General features: G+C 42.7%; 1 long non-coding RNA gene across 1 annotated transcript; it reads left to right on the forward strand.

The window, feature by feature from the left end:
- The first annotated feature begins 1,378 nt into the window (after nt 1–1,378).
- LOC123384392 lies at nt 1,379–12,440 on the forward strand. Its single transcript, XR_006595427.1, has 3 exons — nt 1,379–2,333; nt 4,062–4,188; nt 7,717–12,440. It is a non-coding gene; the product is annotated as an uncharacterized LOC123384392 (long non-coding RNA).
- The last annotated feature ends 10,438 nt before the right edge of the window (nt 12,441–22,878 follow it).

Genomic DNA, 22,878 nt, shown 5'->3' on the forward strand with positions numbered 1-22,878 from the left:
TAAAATAGTGCAGCTATTATGGAAAACAGTATTGGGTTTCCTCAAATAATTGCAAATAATTGCAAATATGATCCAGTAATCACATGTCTAGTATACATCCAAAGGATATGAAATCAGTAGATTACCCGGGAATTTGTTATGATAGTCACCAACTCCTATATGTAGAATTCAAAGAAAATAATTTTGTCTCTCATCACCAAGTATTATGTTAACTATAGATTGTTTGTAAATGCCATCAAGTTGACAAAAAATTTTTATTTTGCTGAGAGTTTTTTTTATCTTGAATGTATGTTGAGTCTTGCTAAATGCTTTTTTCTGTATGTATTGAAATGATCATGATTTTTCTTCTTTAGTCTGCTGACATGGGAATTACTTTATCAGTTTCCCATTGCTCTCACCAATTACCACAAATGTATTACCTTCACACCTCATAAATTTAATGTCTTACAGTTCTGCAGGTTAGAGTCTCCCATGGGCCTCACTGGGCTAAAATAAACATGTCAGCAGGGTGTTCCTTTCTGGAGGTTGTGGGAGAGAGGTTCCTGGCTTTCCCCAACTTTTAGAGGCTGTCTGCTTTCTTTGCTGAGTTACCCTTTCCACTTTCAAAGTCAGCAATGGCTGACCAATTCACTCTTCCATCCTAGCAGATTCTTGTGCTGCCACTTCCACTTTTAATGACCTTGTGATAACCTTGGGACCATTTGGATAATCCAGGATCATCTCTTGATTTTAATGTTAGCAACCTAGTTCCATTTGTGACTTTAATTCCCCATCCCCATGTAAGGCAACACGGGGGCAGATTCCAAGGATTAAAGCATGGACATTTTTGGGGGGGCATCATTCTGCCAGAGATGTTACCCAGAGCTGAGTGTCAGGGAGCAGGGTCATATATGAATGTAGAAGCCCCTCCCCTAATGGGTGCCTAGGGAGAGAATAAGAGGGACTTAGGTGTTCCCCCTTCTGGAGTCTCAGGGAGCAGAGCTCTTGAGCATCTATGCATGACCTGTGCCCCTCTCATTCCGCTCTTCACTTTCTGCACAGATGAGAGCTGAACTTTTCTGGGTGGAAGACTTGTGGGGGACCCCTCACTCAACTTTGGTCTACTCCCTCACTCACCTGGCTCACTGTTCTACCTGTACCTCTCCCTGCCAGGGTCTGTGGTCCAGGCAGGACTGACTTAAGTCATCCTCAGTGTCCAAGGGCCCAGGATAGACAGCCACCATCACTTGCACTAGGAACAGTAACAATGCTAGCAACCAGGGATCAGCTCACCTGCAGCAACACCTGTTGCCAAACTCTTGACCCACAGATTGGCAACTCTCAAGGATCTCAGAGAGACTGCTGGGCTTCAGGTCAGGTAGTCTGGCATCTTGATCTCTGAGGTCCAGGCTGGAGAAGAGGCTGATAATTACTGCTTAGTGCGGGACAACAGCTTGGTGTCTGCATTGCCCTCAAGGCCCACAGGGAAATGAGATAAAAACCTGTCAGCTGCCTGTACCCACTCACTGCCCAGAACCTTTCTCATTGCTATTGTTTAGTGAGCAGGTGGCTGCTGCTGAGAATGTGTCATGGGGGAAGTGGTGCTGCTTCTGGGGAAGTGTCATGGGGATCAATACAGCTGAGCTTTCTCTTCTGGTCCCCTGAGTTGTTGCTGCACCCCTTTTTCTAAGGTCCTGAGTATGGTCTGCTGACCCAGTTGTGCACAATTTCTGGGGCTTTTGGTCAGATCACTCCATCTTGCACTGGAAGCATTGCTGTGGATTATTATGTTAGTGCCTTGAACCAGCTTCTTTCAGGGAAGAAACACAGAATCCCTCCTCTCCCCTTGAAACTTCTGCTCACCCCCAGTTTCCTAATTCTATATGTGTACCCTTAAACAAAAGACCCAATCAACCCTTGGGTCCAATATTAGGCAGAAGGTAATTGGCTTGTGACAAGGAAGGCTGGGTGACCCTTCCTGTTCCTCAGAGTGGAACACCCACAAGATGTACTTAGCTCTCTCTTCCTGTCTGCGTGGCCCTCCCTGTGTTGTCCCCTGGTCAAGGATGGTGGAGAGGGAGCAACCACAGTGTGAGATGAAGGAGATCCCCTGACTGCCACAGTGGGAAGTGGGTTGGTCTTGGCTGGCCTGTCACTGACCTTTGTCTTTCTTGTGTTCTGAATCTGGAACACATTTTCTCTGAACACACACAGTGATCTACATGGAGGAAGAAGCGGTGACACAGAGGTGACTTCACTGAGTGCAGGGCTGTGGAAATGACTGCATCTTGAAGAGGAGATTCCTGGGCAGTGAAGAGACCCCTCTCTGTGGGAAGGGGGTAGTGGACAGATGGGTGGGTATGCAACTCTCTCTCCAGGTCTCCTGTACGTGTATCTGACTCTAAGGCATCAGGGAGAGCTGCTGACCTGCACTGCTAGTGCTCCCTGGGGCACAACAGCTGCTTATTCTCAGGCCCCAGGTGAATCAGAACTCAGGTGTGGGAGGCCATCCAGGGGGATGGGAAGGATCTGCATGACTTCCCTGGCCTTCCTTTGTGTGGGGCAGGTAGGTAAAATTAACTTAGGGCCCTTCAGGAAGTAGAGTTCCAAGGGCCTTTCCATCACGGTCTAATCCCCTTTTCTCCCCATTTTCCTCACTCTCTGCTGACAGTGGGTGGCAGGGGGTGGGGGCAAGCGCTGCCACCTCCTTATCTTATAGACATCACATGACATCAGAATCACCACCCCCGAGTCTCTCTCCATTTTAGGGCCCTGGGCACAGTCTACACTGTCTCAGGAATCTCCATGTTGGAGTGTCCTGGACAGAAACATATTGTGTCTTGCACTGGGCACAGCAGCATCATTGGACTATGTGGTGCAGGCTGTTATCAACAGCTCCCTAATGCTGCCTCAAAACTATGATGCTCAGAAGTTCCTGGCACTTAGGATCCTTCTGGTATTATGGTAATGTATGCCACTTCAATTAGTTGTGAACAGTCATATTCCGTGGAAATCTTTGAGTGTATTTAGAATGATATGTTCATTTAATAGAGGTAAGAAGTGCCCTCTAAGGATTTATGTGTAAGGTCTTTTCCCTAGGAAATTGTCTTGATGTTTCATCCTGTCTTCAGTGACTATAGTATTAGCCATGCTTTTCTGCCTGGATTTGGAAAAAATCACTTAACTCCTTTGCAGATAGGCTGCATGCAGAGATGACTACACTCATTTTATAAGTTTGGACTAAATGAACAAATGCCAGTTAAGTGCATGGGACATATGGAGGATCCCAGAGGTTGGGGTCTTTGGAAAAAGCCTGGGAGACTGTACAGTTTACCTGGCCAGGAGGGCAGTGACACTGCAGTGCTGCTGTGTATCCTATATACCCTAGATTCCAGTAGAAACATCCAGCTATAGCTACCTTTTTTTTAAGAAAAATTGGCAGGGAGAAAAAAAAAGAGAAACTGGCAGGTACATAACAAAGAACTGATAAAAATAATGCCCTTGATACAGGTTAACTGGGGTTCAGTATGACACTGGAGAGAGAAAGCTGTGACAAAACAAGGATCTCAGAGCTGCACAGAGGCTCATGCTTGCTGAGTGATCATGGTGTGCACAGAGAACATGACTCAGTAATGTGAGACCAGGCCACGAGCAGACCACCAAGACCTTATGTGAATGCTACTTCTCTCTCTCCTCACAAATGCCCCTTGAAGATGGTACTGGAATTGCTGTTGCTCCTGTTTTAGACATGAGGAAATGGACTCCTAGAAATTTTTTTTGATCCTGCCCTGCTTTCTCTCCGTGAAGATGAATTAAATATATTTATAAGCACAAGAAACCATACATAAATTAAATATCCAAACTCTACTACTATAATATGGTGTATATGGTAAGCTTTTTTTTAAGTTGGAGGAAAAATATAACACAACAAAACCCCATCTAATGACCTAAATTCAACTGTAAGATATGGTCAATATTATCCAGAGGTGTCAAGTCATATTATTTAATGAACTATTTTAAGAAAATTCCTTTCAAAGTGGCACTCTATTTTGAAGTTGAATTTCATGTATGTGTCCTAACAGTGTGCACAGAACTGCATGAGGAGGGTCTTCCGAGACACAATTTTACATTGATCTGTGATTTCTACAAACACCTGAGGAAGACCAGTCATGGACTGTGACTTGAGGATATTCAAAAGAATACGATGTGGTGAGTAACTTTAGTGCAAATGGCAGCTTAAAGACCTCCAAAAATTCTCTCCTAAAAAAATCAATGAGGAAACTGGCAAAAATTACCACCAACATTTTAAGAACTCTGGAAATCCACTGAAACTTGTAGCAATAGAGGGAATGTTGATACTGGTGGGGGAGGGAGAAAAAAAAAACAGGTGGCCCTTAGAACCATGAGTTTTGTGCTGTTTTAGCATGTCCTAATCCCACCCCCTGCCATATGGCTCCAGAGTAGTTTAGAAAACTAAAGTCCATGTTCACAGTGAAAGTCAGCAATGGATAGAGAAGGATGGGTTTGGAGCTCCCTCAAAACCTCATTCCTGGAGAATTATCACTAATGGACCTATATGAGGGGTGTCTGCAAGACCCCACTTGTTTGACTGTCGTGTTTAATCTGACTTGGAGGTTTCCCAGGACAAAAAGACTTTTCCCAGCATAATTGTCAAACAAACAAACAAGCAAACAAACAAACAAACAAACAAACAAAACAAAACAACTACAGGCAATTAACTTGTGTTGGTTAAAGTGACAGATGGAGCAAACAATAGACTAACAGAAAGCTTAAAAGGAGGGTTCAGAAATGAGATTTGCATAGGGGAATTTAAAATCTCTGACTTATTCCTAGGAATCTAGAATGCTCACAAGTGTAGGACTGTGAGCATACTCAGGAAAGACCCTAGAAGGTCCTAACATCTCCCCTCTGGCTGACCTGGATGTTCTACACAAGTAGGAAGTGAAGGTTATGGCAGAGTTTTCAGCTGGTAGCTGAATGTTGAAGGGATGTTTCAACAAGCTCACAGAGCCCCTTGGCAAAGACTGAGTTACTTCTCAGTTCCAGGCTGTTGATGAAATCTGTCAATAGTTGACCATCAAATAGCTGAGCAAAGACTACAGTGATCACACATGACAAAGAATACAAACTTCGGAGAATTTGTTCATTAAAACCACTAATAAGAACACAATGCCAAAAAAATAGCAAAACCAATAAATCCTGGGGAGGAGTTAGAATAAAATTTCTATAGTTGCCATATATTACTATAAATAACCAATTTATAGTCCCCCCCCCCAATAATAACAAGAAATATGCCAAGAACCAGAAGTCTGACTCTGCGCAGAAAAGACTTTGCATAGTAGGACTCAGAATTCTTTCCTTAGACAGGCCTGCTTTCCAAACTGGTCCTTGTCTGAAGTCTGGGAACTTGGAATCAGGAGGATCCCCACCATTCTCTGGTAAGGGTGGCTTGTTATGCCTAAACTGTGCAAAACTTATGTTTTATTCAGAACCTGTCTTTCCTGCTGGAATTCTTAGATTCAGGTATGTGCAAGCCAGAGGGTACCTAAACTACCAGTCCCCACTAAAACATCTGGGCACACAGTCTGTAATGAGCTTCGCTGGAAGATGTTTCATCCTTTTTTTGCTGGAGGAATGAAGTATACTTTTTTGACTCCACTGGAACGGAATTCTTGAAAGCATGTGCCTGGTTTTATGTGAACCTCCCATGCACCCTTACCTTTGCTTATTTTGCTTAGTGTGATTTCACTGTAATAAATCATAGCCATCAGTATGACTATATACTGAATTCAATGAGTCACAGATGTTGGAGGTTCTCTTGGGCTGCCCCCAACATAAGCTGATACACAAGCAAAAGCAACAAATAGACACTGTCCCTGAGAAAAGTCCAGACATTTGACTTACTAGACAGATACTTTGTATCAGCTATTTTAAGTATATCCAAAGAATTATCCTTTAATTAACAATAACTAAAAAATAGTATGAGAATTACGTCTCTGCAAGTAGAGAATAACAATAAAAAAGATATGAAGTATAAAAGAGAACCAAATGGAACTTCTGGAGTTGAAAAGTATAGAAACAACTAAAAACATCACTAATGGGGCTTGTATTAGTTTCCCAGGGCTGCTTAAAACCATAGAAATATACTCTTTCACACTACTGAAGACTGGACGTCTGAAGTCAATATATAGGCTGGGATCTGCTCCCTGTGGGCCACAACTTTAATATATAATTTTGGGAGACACAAATAAACCCACAATAGGCCTGAACAACAAATTTGAGCAGAAAAAGAACAAGCAAATTTTGAAGATAGGTCAATAGAGATCCAGTCTGATGAACAGTGAATTTAAAAATAAGGGCATGGAAAAACATGAGCGTAACCTCAGAGATCTACCTGTATAATATAATCAAGCATACGAGCATATGCACAAAGAGAGTCCTCAGAAAAATAAAAGGGAATGAAATATAAAAGGTAAAATAAGGAAGAGAGAGGGACAGTGAGAATATGTGAAGTAATAACAGCCAAAATCTCACCAAATTTCATGAGAAACATTAATAAAAATATTCAAGTAGTTCAATGAAGTCAAATCAGGATAAACCTACCTGATAGTAAAATTGTTCAAGGCCAGACAGAGAAAATCATGACAGCAATTGGAAAGAAGTGACTATTTACAAACCTCTTCAGTTTAATGGCTAATTTTCATCAGAAACCACAGAGCCAGAAGGTGGTGGGATGACATATGAAAAGTGCTGAAAGACAAAAACTGTCAACCAAGAGTTCTGTATCTAGCAGAGGTGTCTGTCAGTAATGAAGGAGACACGGAGGCATTCTCATATAAGCAAAATCTGAGCGAACCCACTTGTATCACCAGCCCTACAAGAATTACTGAGTGAAGTCGTTCAAGCTGAAATGAAAAGACAACAGAGTAATCTAAATCTATGTGAAGAAATAGAGCTGCATAGATTGTAAATATACAAGAAAGTAGAAATATATAAGTACGTAAAATGTGTATCATATAAACATAATGTATTGTAAACATAATGTATATATGTATACATATGTATAAACATGTATATAAAGATAATGTTTTCTCCTGATTTGAAAGAACACCACATGAAGTAAATACTATAAATGTATTTTGATGAGCATACAATGTATAAAGATGTAATTTTGTATGACAGTGATGGCAATAAGGAGGGGGCATGCATTGGATCTATATGAAAGCTTCTGTATGCTACTGAAATTAACCTGGTACTAATCCAATTAGAATGTTATAATTTAAGATGTTAATTATAATCCCAGGGAAGCTACTAAGAATATAACCCAGAATATATAGCAAAAGAAGCAACATGGGAATTTAGTTGGTACACTAGAAAATAACTCAAAAAAAAAAAAAAAGCAATGGAGGAATATTAGAACAAAAAGATATAACATATATAGTAAAAAAAAGGGAAAATGACAGTTTCAATGCTACCTGATTAGTAATTAAATGTACATGGATTATACAGTCCAATTCCGAGGCAGATATTGGCAGAATGGATTAAAAAACAGCTATGATCTCTACATTCTACCTACAAGGGAGTCATGCTTTAAGTCCAAGACACAAATAGGTTGAAAGTAAAAGGAAAATAAATACCAAGCAAATAGTAACCAAAAGAGAATAAGATTGGCTTTGTTAACATAAGACAAATCAACTTTTATATTTTTTTTTCTAGAAACAAATAAGGACATCTTATAGTGACAAAATGGCCCATCCTCCAAGGAGATTACATCTTTCACTTAACGAGAGAACTCCAAAATACATAAAACAAACTGACAGAATTGAAAAGAGAAACAGACCCCTCAACAATAACAGTTGGAGACTTCAATATTCAACTTCCAATAATGAATAGAATCTGTCATTTTCCGTGTTGCTCACATCAGCACTGTGGGATAGGCAGAGTAAAGGCTGGGATCCATATTTCATGGTGCAGTGTACTAAAATTTAGAGAGATTAAGTGACTTTCCCAGAGTCCTAGAACTGATTGAGTGATGGTCCTGAGGCAGGAGATACAGATGGTTCCCTAGGGATAGAAATCCCTGATCACCTGGATATGAGATCATGCCCTGGACACTTGAATAAAGCCCTTTCCTCACTCCCTTGTCCACATTCTCTTGCCTCAAGGTTTCTGCAGGGAGACAGCTCGTTCCCCAAGGAGGTGCCTGAAACAAGAGAATGGCTCAAATCCTGACACAACTCCTGGCTCTATGTTTCAACCCCTGTCTTGAAATTCAATGTCTTTCCTCCAAATGAAGATCCCCTGATAGACTGGGTGTATCCAAACATGTCTCCCGTCTCTCTTCACTTGTCCCCAGCATTTGATTCTATAAAATGCCTTGCAGAGAGACTTCCTCGTGGTCAGGTGATCACCTTGAATGACCAGTAGTCTGCTTGACTCCCAACTGGCTCAGAACCCAGGAGATTCCAAACTAAGTGCCCATATGACAGTTGCACAAAGAACTAGGAAAAAGGTCTCCCAGGCTGGTGCTTTAGTGGCTTATTGGATGAAGTCTACAAACCCCCAGTGTCTTCCTGACTAAAGATCCGACCCACCATCTTAGCAGCCATTAAGTCATGGCTGAGAGCAGGAAGTAGCTGCACTGACTTTGAGTATACACCTTTCCTGCTCATTCTTTCCTCTCCAAATCCAGTCTCTGCTGTACAAACTACAGTCACTCTTCTTGAATCTACTAACTGATTTGATTTCATTCCTGGCACTTTCAATGAAGTAGTTAGTTAATGGGGGTGATATTTATGGCTCTACCCTGTCATTTGGCCAGATGCTTATTTCAATGTGGTTGAACCACTATGGGAACAGCCAGCAGATTTTCTTGAACACAGTTTTGTTGTGAATCCTGTGTTTTAATCCCTTACGATATTTTTCTTCTTATAACCTGAGCCACGATCCTGGAAAATATACTAAAAATAGAACTGTTGATATGCAGCTGGGAGAAGACCTTGGGAACACATTCATTCATTACCAAATCATACTTTCATTAGCAAAAAGAGGTACTGCAGTGTAGTATGCACCTAACATTCCCAGCAGCCTGATGGCATGACAATGTGACTTTATTAGGATGAGACTTTTTTATAAAAAGGCAGCACTTCAGTGACAGAGAGAGCATGGGAATTGCTATATGGTGGCTGGTATCAAATAATACTAGAAGCCACACATACCTAGGAAAGTTATTTAACCCCTCTGTCCTTGGTTCCCTGTTCTGTAGTATGGGGCCTACCTACCAGTACTCTGTTATGATTCTTAATATAAGAAAATCCAGATAATGCCTGAAGAAAAATAACTGGTACTTCATAACTGTTTCAATATTAAATGTCTGGAAGAATAAGCAAGATATGTAGGAGTGGCTGCCTCCAGAGAGAAAACTCTGAATACTACAGCTCAGGAGAAGGTACAAGATGATCTTTCAGCCTTCACATGGGCATGATGCTTCATGGTTCATAGAGAATATCTGTCATTATCTCCTGTCATCCCCTGTTATGCCCCATGGGATGTGCAGGGCACATTTGTGTTTCCTAGCACTGAATTGTAGAGATTTTAAGTGACTTGTCTGGGGTCACAACACTGATGACAGATGGATCTGGTATAGGAAAGTAGTTGGTTCCCTGGGAACAGAGATCCCTGAACCCCTATGAGTCCTCCAGATCATGTGCTAGACTTCTGAACCAAGGGATAACCTCCCTCCATTCCCCAAGTGTTCCTTCCACAAAATTGCTGCCAGGACATAGAAGGTGTCTGAGCAAAGAGAAGGGCACATGCATGATCCAGCTTCGACATATACATTTCAATCCCTGATTCAAAAGCTATTACATTTTCCTGAAAGGAAGTCCCTTGATAGGTCAGGGGAAAATATTTCCTCTTCCAGCATCTTCACACATCAGCTTCCTCAAGGGGAGCTCCTGAGGGTCTGACCAGAGGTCTACTTGACACTCCTATGTGGCCCAAAACCCAGGCTTTTCCAAGTCAGCTTTCTCAAATGACTGACTCCTCTTTAATGAATTAGTTTGGTCCTCAAGAACCAACCCTGGATGAACAGTTAGTGATAATTAATAAGGAAAGTGACATGATGGGCTGGTGGTACTTTGCTGGTTTAATGGATAAAGCTGGCATGTCCTCCACTGTCTACTGACCACTGATGTGAACTACACTCTGAGCAGCCCGAGTTAAGGCCTGGCTGAGAGAGGGTGGAGGCTGCACTGGTTCTGAGTATGTACCTTCCTGCTCACTAAACTAGAAGTCTGTATATACTTCTCATCCTTCTCTAGACCTTGTAGTAGCAGGGAGAGAGTTTCTTCCTTCTGTCACCAAATGTTAATTCCACCAACCCGATGGCACTGACCCTTCTCACCACTGTCCCAAGCAGCATCCAAACACCCAGGAAAACCTAGGAAAACCTCACATCAACCCATGAAAATCACACCATGAAACCCCAGTTTCATCCCTTTATAAAAATATTTGGATTAATAGACTGCTAATGTTTGGTTTTGGATTTGACATTTAGAAGAGTTACATTTAGAAGAGTTAACCTATGATTTCCCTTTACTGTGATGTCTATTGCTGGGTGACATCAAAATTCTTCTGATGATGAAAGCAGTGTAGGCGTGTTCTCTCTGTAACTGTTCTCTGGAAGAGTATGTAGGAGAATGGCATTATTTCTAAAATATTTGGTAGAAATCAGAGGAAACCACCTGTGCCTGAAGTTTTCTTTGTAAAAAAATATTTTTACATTTCTTATATTCAAATTGATGTTTACTTTACATATTGTAAAGTCCCCAAATCTTAAGTATATAGTGTTATGTTTTCCTAATATAAGCACACCTGTTGCCAACACCAGTTCAACATACAGAACATCTCCAGCACCCTGGCAGTCTCCTATAGAAGAAGATAATAATAGTACCTAACTTATTAAGTTACGAGAATGAAATCAGCTACTTCATGTATATTCCAATGATTACAGAAAATTAGCTAAAACATAGTGTGGCAGCAGCCTTGGAAGGTAGTTAAGTGGCCTGCATGAGTTATCACCATCATTCTCTCTTCACTTCATGGTCACATGCATTAGCAGCCACCCCAGGTTTTTGGTTGGTTTTCTTGAAGTGCCAACAAGTAAGTTAGGGAAGCAATGAAGAACATGTACATTTGCTTGCTTTACCATTTTCATCCCAAGCATTTACATCTCATCTTCCTGTTCTTCTTTGCCCCAAATTGCTTTGTCTTTTCCTTCTTTTGAATCAGTACAAGAGAATTTGTTGACAACTGAAAGGAAGAGAAGAATCAGGCATAATCAAAGCCACTCAGGGCAGATTACCAACTTGAGCAGAGAATGCTGAAGGCAGATCCAGACTTCCCAGATTCCCTCCAGCAGGGGCCATTCTAACTCCCTTCTGACTCCTAGTATAGCTTCCTGCTGGGGCCATTCAGGGATGCTTGCCAGGAGTCAGTGTTGCAGACCCAGGATCAGGGGCCAGGGCAACACTAAGAAAGTGACTGAGGTGGCCTGTAGAGAGATCTTATAGATTAAAAATCTATGGACCTTTAGTGCCTGGATGAGACCATGTCCTACAGAATGGGAATTACAAAAAGAGGGGATGGGGAAGAGCTACAAAGAAGAACTTATGGACAGCAAAAAGAGAGTGAAAAGAGAAGAAAGGAAATAAATTGCATGCACAGTTTTGCTCCCTGAATTATTGTCCTCAAAATCTATGAAGTAATCCTGTGCATGGACAATTGCAGGAGTAGGGAGGAGGAAGCCTTGGGAAAAGATGGGGACAGTCAGGGTTGAGGTGAGAACTTGGCCCCACTGCTCCTGGCAGGATAAAGGCTGATCTCAGGATGATTCTGTCTTCATCTCTGCAATGAGGGTGTGGGTCTCTGACCTCTAACATACTTTTCCAGCCCTCGAATTTCATAACTGTGGCCAAGAATGAATGCCTGTGTCCTCTTGTCCTTCTAAGATGGCAGTCATTACATGCATTTCTGTGTGTGATGTTGCCTTCCTCAGTACTCCACTTACTCTTCTCACTCCTAATGCTTATGGACATTCTCTTTTTCAACCTCTATCAGCCATATGTTCTAAAATATGGGAACACTGGAGGAATGATCATGGGTATACTGCCACCCTCCCTCATCAATCAATTGATAAATTAACCAATACATTCAAACCCAGATGGTACCTTGATCACAATTGCAAACCTTCAAATGAGACAGAAATGCTGAAGGAATCACCTTTCACACTCTCAGATCTATAAGCACATTACAGTTCTTACCTTTAAATTTACCACCTGAAATTCAAACTGTTGTGGGCACATTTGAGATGTGGTTAGTGTGATTGAGCAATGTGATGTTACTTTAATTCACAGTATGAATAAAATTAATTATAATCAGACATATGTGGTTAGTGTTTACCATCCTGGAACAGCACAGCTCTAGAATCCGAAGATGAAAAAGAGGTGACCTCTTCTCCCCTGGTTTATTCTTGCAGAGTAGTTGGCCTGATCTGATCATTCATGTGTAGGTATTTGGGGCTCATTCACACATGCCAGGTACTACCTGAGTCTCTAAACATTAAGGTCAACAACCATGTCCTAGAGGAAGCGACCTACAAATTTAGTGCAACACTTGTTGAAATCCCAATGTCACTGTACAGAAATAGAAAAAAAATCCTAAAAGATACATGGAATCACAAAGGACTCCAAATAACCCAAACAATTTTGAGAATGAAAAGCAAAGATGGAGTCAACATATTTCCTGACTTTAAAACACATTACAAAGCTATAGCAATCAAACAGAATGGTACTGGCATCAAAACAGGTAGATAGACCAGTGGAACAGAATAGAGACCCGCCACCTGTGCTTTAATAAGACCACCTTTTTACTCCAAAAAATATGGAAAGTCCCCAAATAAATTCGCACATACATGGACAAGTGATCATTGACAAGGGTGCCAAGATTATACATTGGGGAAAGTAAAGGAGTCATGGAGTGAGCACGGACCCTCTTTAACCCAGCTGTTTAGGAGATTTGCAGCAATGGTGATGGACACCAGGCTAAAAACCAATTTTTAGAGTTCTTATTTGCTACTGTATCTTTCATGTATACTTACAGGATTTGAGCATTTTTCAGGCTTATGATAATGTTATCAATTACATTAAATTAGCTTCCTTATTCTTATCTGCTTTGAGCAATTGTATAAGCAATGACCCCAGTTATGAAAGATGTTGGCCTGTACTCTCCTACATGGGACCTCACACCTCTTAGAATCTGTGGGCTGCCCAGGAGCATGTGGGCTTTCTATGTGTGTTTCACACTAATGACTATGCAAAAGTTAAGAGCATCTATAGCTGCCCTGGGTTATGTGACAATTGAGGCCATCTTATAGTGTTGGCAGTGTTTGGGATATGTGTACACTCATGTACTTTGGGGAACATACTCAGATTCTGAAACTCTTTTGCTCTGTGACTAATGATCCTGTGGCTGAGTGATAAGCGCAGATCGGTAGCTCAGAGCCTCAACAGAGGGACTCAGGCATAGACCAACATTTTGGCTTTTCTACTTAGGAGGTCAAGACTTTGAGCCATTCATTTGTGCTCCATCTGAGGAAAGGTAATATTAAGCAAACCTCCAGACACAGCTGTGGTGATGGAGGAATGTGGTATTATTGTGTGTGAAATATGCAGTGATGAGATTTAGTTTTGGAAATTTGACACTTGCATTGTTCTGTGTAAGTGGGAAAATACCTCCTGAGGAAATACACACACTCTGTGCACTCACATTCACATTTATACTATAGACACCCCTTAACTCTCACACACAAAACATACAACCTAAATGACCTAGTTGCTCTGGGTCCTGTAGAATATGGTCATAGTTCTTTACTGGACAGTTGGTTTCTCTCACTACACTCCCAGCCCTCATTCTCTGTAGGAACCCAGAATCAGGGTGGCTCTCCAGATGAAAGCAGACAAGAAAGCCCCACCTTTATCACCTAGATAATTTCTCAAATAGTGAGTGATTATAAAAAATGGAACCTTTTCATTTCCTGATGAATCCATCTGCGATTAAACTAAAGCACTCTGAAGATGGCATCACCCTGTACACTATGGGTACAGGTCTTTTGTTCTCTTTAGGAAACCTGATGGGAACCAGTGGCTGAGTCAGTGACTCCATAACAAAACATACAGAACGTGTGTGGGAAAATGCTTGAGATTTTCATGGAAGATCTCTCAAGTCCATTTTGCCTGGCAAATACAAAGCTTTTTTTTCAAGGAGGAAAATTTTCTACTGGAAAAAAAATCCTCATTATCATACAGTTTGTAACTGATGCTGTTGTTTTTTTAACTACCTTTTTGTATCAGGAATCAGTTGGTAATAACTTCCACTCAACATTCCCCAACCAAAGAAACTGCATATACCATTACTAATGTACATTGTAAGAATTTCACGTCTGCATTCATCTGAAAAGGAAAGAAATAAAGCAACATTTCTATTTCAGGCAAAGTCTAGCTTGCCTTGGGGAAAGATGGGTCCTCTTCCTCTGCTTTGTCACTGGGAAGGTCCTCCAATGGACATTCAGGAGATCTGGGGGACACATAGTAACTGTCAGGACATTGATTGTATGGCTCAGAAATTACTCAGGGAGCTCTGCTTGATGTGGACACGGGACAAGAGGGCATGGATGTGATTGGTAAAAGACAAGGTAAGCTGTTGCTGGGCCATCCTCCTTGGTGTGCAAATGAAAGTAAATCAGGGGAAAGGAAGAAAGTGAGAAACAGAGCCTTTGACTTTCTAGCTAAGTGGAATTTAATACATGGGAAATCCATCTAAAACAGAGCAAACACTAAAATGCATGCTTTGTCTTAGTGACAGAGTCCCATGAATACTCCTGGCTGTTTTAAAATTTAGTCAAATTCCCACGGCTTCACATGTTATAGGACCATTTAAGCTTCCATGCCTTCATACATGCAACTACTGTATTCATCATCTATTCTATTGAATTGTTTACTTTTTACTGATGAAATACACATAATATTTATCCTTCTAATCATTTGTAAGTGTACACTCAGTGGCATTAATTACATTCACAATGCTGTGTACCTATCACTATCATTTATACCCGAAACTTTTTCATCATATTCAACACAACCTCTGAAAAAACCATGAAAAAAAATCCATCTTATCTCCTACTTCCATCCTATGGTAACCAAAGATGTAAAGAATCTATACACTGAAAACTCTAGAAAGCTTATGAAAGAAATTAAAGAAGACACACAAAAAAAATGGAAAAACATCCCATGTTCCTGGATAGGAAGAACAAATATTGTTAAAAAGTCCATACTACCCAAAGCAATCTACATATTCACTGCAATCCCTATTAAAATAACATGATCATTCTTCACAGAGCTAGAACAAATAATGCTAAAATTTGTATGGAACTTGGGGCACCTGCTGTGGCCTGATATGATTTGCCTTCGTTCTGAGAAGCAGTTTGCACATGGGCCATCTGGACCAGGAGATGGTCAGCACGGGATGGGCCCTTTCCAGGATTAGAGAATGAAGTCCTTGTTACAGACTCCTGAGCAGGAGCCAGCACAACCTAATAGGCACAGCTCGACCAATGCTACCTCCATCAACTGATGGAGAAACAGTGAGTGACAGACAAAGCCAGACATCTCTGGCTCCTAAGGAAAGAAAACAGGATTGTTGCTGACAGGACTCCCAGGTGTAATCATCCAGAGGGCTCCCTTTCCCTATGTTTACAGGCATTTCTTATTCCAGATACAACCAGGGTGATAGGAGAATGTACTGTATACTTTATTCTCATCATTCTCCAAATCTCATGTGATGTCGAACTCTGGATATCTGCATCTACATCTCCACCATTTCACCCTTTTTTTTTGGAAAATGGTTCTGTATGGAAACTGTTCAGAACAAGTGTCTTAAAGTACTATCCTCTTCTCTCAGTTTGGGAGTCTGGTGGTGTCCTTGTGATGGTGCTTTATGTATTGCATTGTGCCCTTTTCTATTTGCTTTCAGAATTATGTGGCCATCCCCAAACCTAGGGTGTGTGAAGGTGCCCAGGGTGAATGCTTGTGGGTAGACTAAGCAGAGGTTACAGGAGAAACCTGCCTCCTGTGTGGGAGAAGAGGAAGGGAAGAAAGATATCTCCTTCCTCGGTTTGACCCAAACCCATTTGAATGAGGAAGTTTGACTCACTGTCTCTTCATATCCCATTGCTGCTTTTCTAACTTGGGGTCTGTTCTCTCTCCAAGACCATGGGGCCATCCTGTAGACAACCAAGGTCCAAGGATTGGAGACGAGTTTCCAGGCACTTCCTGGGGCAATGGAGGGCTCTCAGAGTCTGACATCTCACAGCAGAGCTGGCCCTTCATTCCCTGAGCTCTTGTTTCTTAGCAGTCTATTAGAACAATTCTAAATAGTTGTCATTGTTTGGAAACAAGCTTCTCCCTGGAATCCTTTCAGAGCCTGTCTCTCAGAGTCATATCGCCTCCTATTAAATGGGGAGTCTGGTAAAATACTGGTGAGTGTGCAAGAGTTTTGGCCACAGGGTCCCTGGCTATTGGGTTTCAGAATTTGTGGACATCACCAGGCCTAGGGCATCTGCAGGTGCCCAGTGGAGAATGCTTGTGTGTAGGCTAAACCAGAGCTTTTAGGAAGGGGGTCGGCCTCCTCTCTGGGGTGAGATGAAATTAAGAAAGCTATATCCTTCCCAGATCAGTGTCATTCACATTGGAGATGCCAAACTTTGACACTGGTTGTACTTATCCCCATTTCCACTGATGCTTCTATACCTAGGTGTCCATTCACATTCTAGGACCCAGGGTCTGTTAATGACATAGCCATGGCTGTATGAACAGTGGCAGTATCCCAGTCAGTTCCTAAGCAAGTTGAAACTCTCTGGGCCTGATCCCAGAGGAGAGCTGGCCCTTCTGGCCCTGAGCACATGGTTGCTTAGATGGCTAGGGTATGCACGAGCATGGATAGCCAGTTGGCCACCCTGTCCTCACTAATGGAGATCCATTCATTTTGAAGAACACCAGGTTTTCATATGGGCAGGATGCTCCAGGATATGATCATCACTGAATGTAACTTTGGATAGAATACTTAGATGGAAACAAGTCCCACTTCCCAACACTTGCCCACCAGCCAGGAGCACATCCATGACTACTGCTGTATCACTGCTGCCCCTAGGTACTGATGCCAAGGGAAGGACACATACCCAAGGTCAGGGCTTTCCCTCTGGTTCTGAAGGAAGAATACTGGCAGGCTTCTTGCTGACAGGGCTCCTAGTTGGAACTTATAGAGGGAATTCTTTGTCAAAGTCATCAGGTGTTTCTCAGTCCTGAGTCAGTCAGCAAGCTGGGGAAGACTACATGACTACAAGACTACATGACAACATGTGCTAGTCACATAACTCTCCACATGATCTCATTCTTATCCCTGATGCAGAACTCTGGCCTTCCCTGTATCCATTTGCACCACCTTGCTGTATTTTAAGTCTGAGCCTTCCCTGGGGTCAATTCCATGTGCTTGAGCCAGAGATGTATCATTGGGCCTCAACAGGGAATTCTGGTCCATTCCTTGTGACTGTGGCATATGTTTGGCCAAAGGGCCCCTGGTTCTTCAGCAGGAGAGTTTTCCCTGTATGATTGTTCATCTCTGCATGCGTCTTGCAGAACTCAGATTTCTGGCCCAGGAGGACTGTGTTTTTCTTTTTCCAGGACAGATCCTTGGATCCTTTCAAGTTTTCAAGTATCTTGAAAAGGCAAGAACAACTGCAAAATGAGATGTTACAATATATGAAAGATACTCAGGGCAAGATCTATTTATTTTAAAACAGAACAACCTCCATGGTATATGAATGGACAAGGCAACCCTGCTGTAGCACCTTCCCCTCAATTTCTCCCAGGCATGTTGCATCTTTACTCAGTACATCTTCATTATAAGTTATTCCTGGCTTTGTTAAACACATCACATCATGCATATCCATTTCATGTGAGGGCACATCTATGAGGGCAATGTATTACTCCAAACATGGGCTGGGAGAAGTGAACTGTAAGGAGGCAAACACTGGGTGCTGCCCTAATGGGTTCCACCCTATCTTCCAGTTGCTGTCTTCTGCCACTGTCCTTGGGGCTGTTGTGGACCTAGTCCTGCCAGCCAGATCTGTCACAGTTGCTACTGCTGAGGATGCTGAAGGGGGACAGTGCTGCACAGGCCGATGCCATGGTTGCCACACCTTGAACACAGATTGGCTTTGCTAGGCCACAGAGGCTGCTTTGGCACTGCCTGAAGCACAGGGCTTTTCATGCCTTGGTACCTGACCCAGAATCCTCCTTGTGGCCATGACTTGCACCCACCACTGATGCCAGTGGTCCCACTGGCACCTCTGTGTCGGCGCTGGATGGCAAATCCAAGTCTGAGTAAATGAGTGCTGCCATTAGCAGTGGATGGGCTTCTTGCTTGGTGGCCAACTCCAAAATGCATAGGCTTGTGTGAAAATCTATCCCTGGGCACCAGCTGAGTGAATGACATCTCCATAGCTGTTAAGCCTGATTGGGGACATAATTAGACATTGAGCCATGGGAAGGGAACAACCATAAGAGGGCCACAGTTCAATATTTCCAGTGGGAATGGGAGCAATCTGGAAAGGGGAAGTATAATTTCATGTCCCTCAGCAAACAAAGGAGGCCAGGACTCTTCCCAGCCCTTTCGCCAGCCTAAGTGCAAACATTCTCTTCTGGGCCCTCCCAATACCCCAGGTCTCTGAATGCCTGCAAGGTTTTGACACCAACTTTCCTAGGGGCTCTTGGCCAAACTTATCCTGCAGTCACAAGGATGGACTAGGATTCCCAGCTCAACGCTGAGGATATTCCTCTGTGAGACAACAGGGAATGACACCCAGAAAGGGCCTACTTTGAAAATAGAGGAAAAGGGTGAAAATGGATTCACAGAGGGCCATTAGGGATGAGAATGGGGTGATGTGGAGAATGAAGTGACTAGTGCCATGTTCTAGCAAGCTGGCTATCTCAAGAATAAGCACTTTGGTGAAGGGAGCCCCCTACAGGGTACATGTGGGAGCCCTGTCAGCAAGGATCCCACACTCTTCCTTCACAAAGAGACAGAAAGCCTAGCTTTGGGTGTGTTTCTTGCCCTTCCCATTAATAGGAGCAGCAGTGATTCTGCTGTGGCTGTTTGGGGCTCCTAGCTGATGGTTAAGTGGTTAGAACCTGGACTGGGTGCAGTATTCCCTTCAAAGTCCCTTTCTGCCCTGAACAGTGCCTGGAGCATAGTGTGCATGCATAAATTATTTTCTCTACAGGATGAAGGTACGTCTGTCAGCCAGGGGAGGGAGCCCCGTTGGCTACCCATCCTTGCATTTACCCTGGCTGGCTAAGCACCAAGCTCCCATGGACAAGGAGGCCTGCTTTCTGGTGGAATAAAATACACTGAGAGTTGTCAATTGGCTCAGGAACTGACTGGGAACTCCACACCAAGGTTTGGACCTGGACTATATGCATGACAATCCCATAGATACTGGAATGTTCTAGTTTAAACAGAGTACACTCTTCTGAGGCTCTTGATCTGAATGGCTCCCAGGTAGAACCTAGTTTGAAAAAAGAATAAAAAATGCTTATAGACAACCCGATGTTCAAAGATCTTCATTACAGAATAGAATGGGATAAAATTAGAATTAAATGCCTACTCTTATCCCTCAGCAGACTGGCTATCTGGAGAGTAAGAAACACCAGAGAGCTGGTGTAAAAGGAAATCTCCACTGGCTACACCTGGTAGTGAAATCTCCAGGAGGTCTGTATTCTTTCTTCAGAAAGAGAGGGCAAACAGGTTTTGGCTGTTTTTCCTGTCATTCTCATCAGGAAATAGATACAGCAAGGATTCAGAGGTGAGAGGCTCCTGCTCCAAGGTGGTAATTGAGTGTTTCGAACCTGGACCCGATACAGTAGTCTTGAAAGGGCCCTTTCTGTGCTGACCAGGTCCTGAAGCATAGTGTGGATATAGAAATCATCTGTGATAGGAATGAAGGCCAAAGGAGCAAAGCCAGCTTGCAACACTTCACTGAAGTTACCAGAGCTGACCAAGCACCAAACATTCAGGGACAAGAAGGCCATCATAACTTTAAGATAAAGTTCCTGTTTTCTCTCACATAGTATAGGACAGAGTGGGAGTTTAGCATCAATCTTTGGGCTCTGTTTGGTGAAGTGAGTGAAAGCCCAATTGTCCCTGAACACAACCCAAGACTTAGAAAATAACAAATTGTTGGGAATGACAATGAGGGGGGGCAATGCTCTACATTATAGGTGGGAATAGGATAATTCTGGACTTGTATATCTGCCTTGATTTCTCTTGCTTCATGTGTAAGGTCAGTCCCTTCCCAAACCTCTGTGACTGCCGACACACAAACATACATACACAGCTTGACACCCTCATATATACCAGGCCTCTGTGAACAGAGTTATAATGGAAAGTTACAAGAGGTCCTGTTGCCAATCTATGCCCCAGTCATAGAACACAGCCAGAGTCCCCAGTTTAAAGTGGAGGATATTGCTCTGAGACACTGACTCTGAATGGACTCCAGCAAGATCCTAGTTTGAAAACAAGAGCAAAAAGATGGAAAGAAATACACAGAGGGCCAAAGTACTTCATTACAAATGGGGGGGGGGGGGTGACAATGAAATGCCTAGAAAATCTCCTGAGAAGCTAACTGCTGTCTCTAATAAGAAATACCTGTGGGCTGGGACAAAGGGAAACATTGATTGCCTACATCTGGGTGCCCAATTGGTACTAGGCCTGCACTATTTCAAAAAGAGAAGGAAAGATTCTGGCCTTGGCTCTTTTTTTTTTGCCTTACCTCTGAGGGAATAAAAATCTGTGATTCAGTGGTAGCTTGTTTGTGGTCCTGTTGATACTCTAGTTTTTGTAACCTAATTATGGTGTAATATTCCTTGTAAGGGCTTTTTGGGGCTGAATAGTCCTTCAGTCTACTGTGGACGTCTGTTCCATCTGCCTTAGCGAATGAAGACATTTCAATCAGCCAGGGGAGGAGACAAGATGGCTGACCATCACAGAGATTACCAGTGCCAGTCAAGCAACAAGCACTTATGGACAGGAGGGATAAAGTAACTGCTCTCAAATAGCACAGAATCAGAGCATTAGTTCATCACAAATCCTGGATGGTGGCTGTGTGGCAGACAGACCAATTCCTCCTGGTTGTGACTCATGACTGAGTTATGAAAACAGAAAATGGGTTGGAAGGGTTTTAGGGAAAGCCAAGGTTTATATTACACAGGAGATTAGGATAAAGCTGGGGATGAAACGTTTAATGTAGTTTCTTCCTCACCCAGCAGTAAGGCCAGATCCCTCCCACCCCCTGGCATTGCCTATACACGGACCATCTTATGGGCACCTTCAAGTGCCCTACATCACATTGACAACATAGTTCTGAAAGGTAAATAATGAAGGGTCCTGTGTCCAACCTGTGCCACAGACTTAAGGATTTGTCCAGATTCTCCAACTTAAGAAAGAACATTTCTCTGAGACAGTGCCTCTGAATGGCACATGAGAGAAACTATTTTGAAAAAAGGAAAAAGTATTGAAATGGAAATGTGAAAGGCCAATGTGCTCCATTATAGATGAGAATGGGGAAAAGATTAGAATGAAGTTTTTAGCACAATTTCTGGCAAGGTCCTAAAGAGTAAGAAACACCTGTGGCCAGAGACAAAGAAATCTCTATAGGCTGCTCCTGAAAGCCCAGTCTGCAGGAGGTCTGCATATTTCCTTCTGAAAGACAGGGAAAGCTTCTGGCCTTGGCTGTTTTTCCTACTCTTCCCATCATGGCTTAGGGGCAGCAGGGATTCAGGGGTAGTGGGTCCATGATCCAGGCTGTTGTTCAAATGTTTGGAGCCATTCCTGTGGTGCATTAGTTTTTGAATGGCCACTTTCTGCACTGACTAGGTCCGGGAACATACCATATGTGCATGTACTTTGTGCTCTTCAGAATGAAGTCATCTAAATCTGCCAAGTGAGGAAGGAAACCTGTGTAACCATCATTGTTCTTACACCAGCCAGCCAAGCACTAAGTGCTCTCTGACAGCAAGGCAATATTTCCTTTTGGTGGTAACTAATGACTCTTGGTTAGCACAGAACCAGAGTGAGAACTCACCACCAATCCCTGGGAGCTCACTGTGTGATTGATAGCCTCAGTGCCCCAACCTGCACCTCAAGTCCTAGCTGGCAAATATCCATGGGCTGGGAAAGGCTTTATGGACAGCCAAGGTTTTTATTTTAGATGAGAATGGAATAAAGCTCAGAATGAAATGTCTCACTCCATTTGCCCTTGCCATGGAAGTGAGGACAGCTCCCTCCCAACACCTTTGGTCCTACAACACACGAATATTCTGTGCTGGGTACTTTCCATTGAATGTTGTCTATATAGACCTGGAAGTCAAGTTTTCAGGCCACCTATGGCCCAACCTATTCTTTTGTCACAAGAACTCATCCAGAATCCCCATTTAAACCTGAAGAAATTGCTCTGAACCCTTGTCCCTGATTGGCGAATGGGAGATTCTAGTTTACAAAGAGGAACAGGATGGAGCCCCTGGGTGGCTCAGTCAGTCAAGCATTCAATTTTGTCTCAGGCCATGATCTTGTGGTTTACAAGTTTGGGCCCCGCATTGGGTTCTCTCCTGTCAGCACAGAGTCTGCTTTGCATCCTCTGTCCCTCTCTCTCTTCCCCTCCCCTTCTTGTGCTCTCTCTCTCTCTTAAAAATAAAATAAGTATTAAAA

The sequence above is a fragment of the Felis catus genome, chromosome A3 (genome assembly GCF_018350175.1).
Source record: "Felis catus isolate Fca126 chromosome A3, F.catus_Fca126_mat1.0, whole genome shotgun sequence".
NCBI lineage: Eukaryota > Metazoa > Chordata > Mammalia > Carnivora > Felidae > Felis > Felis catus.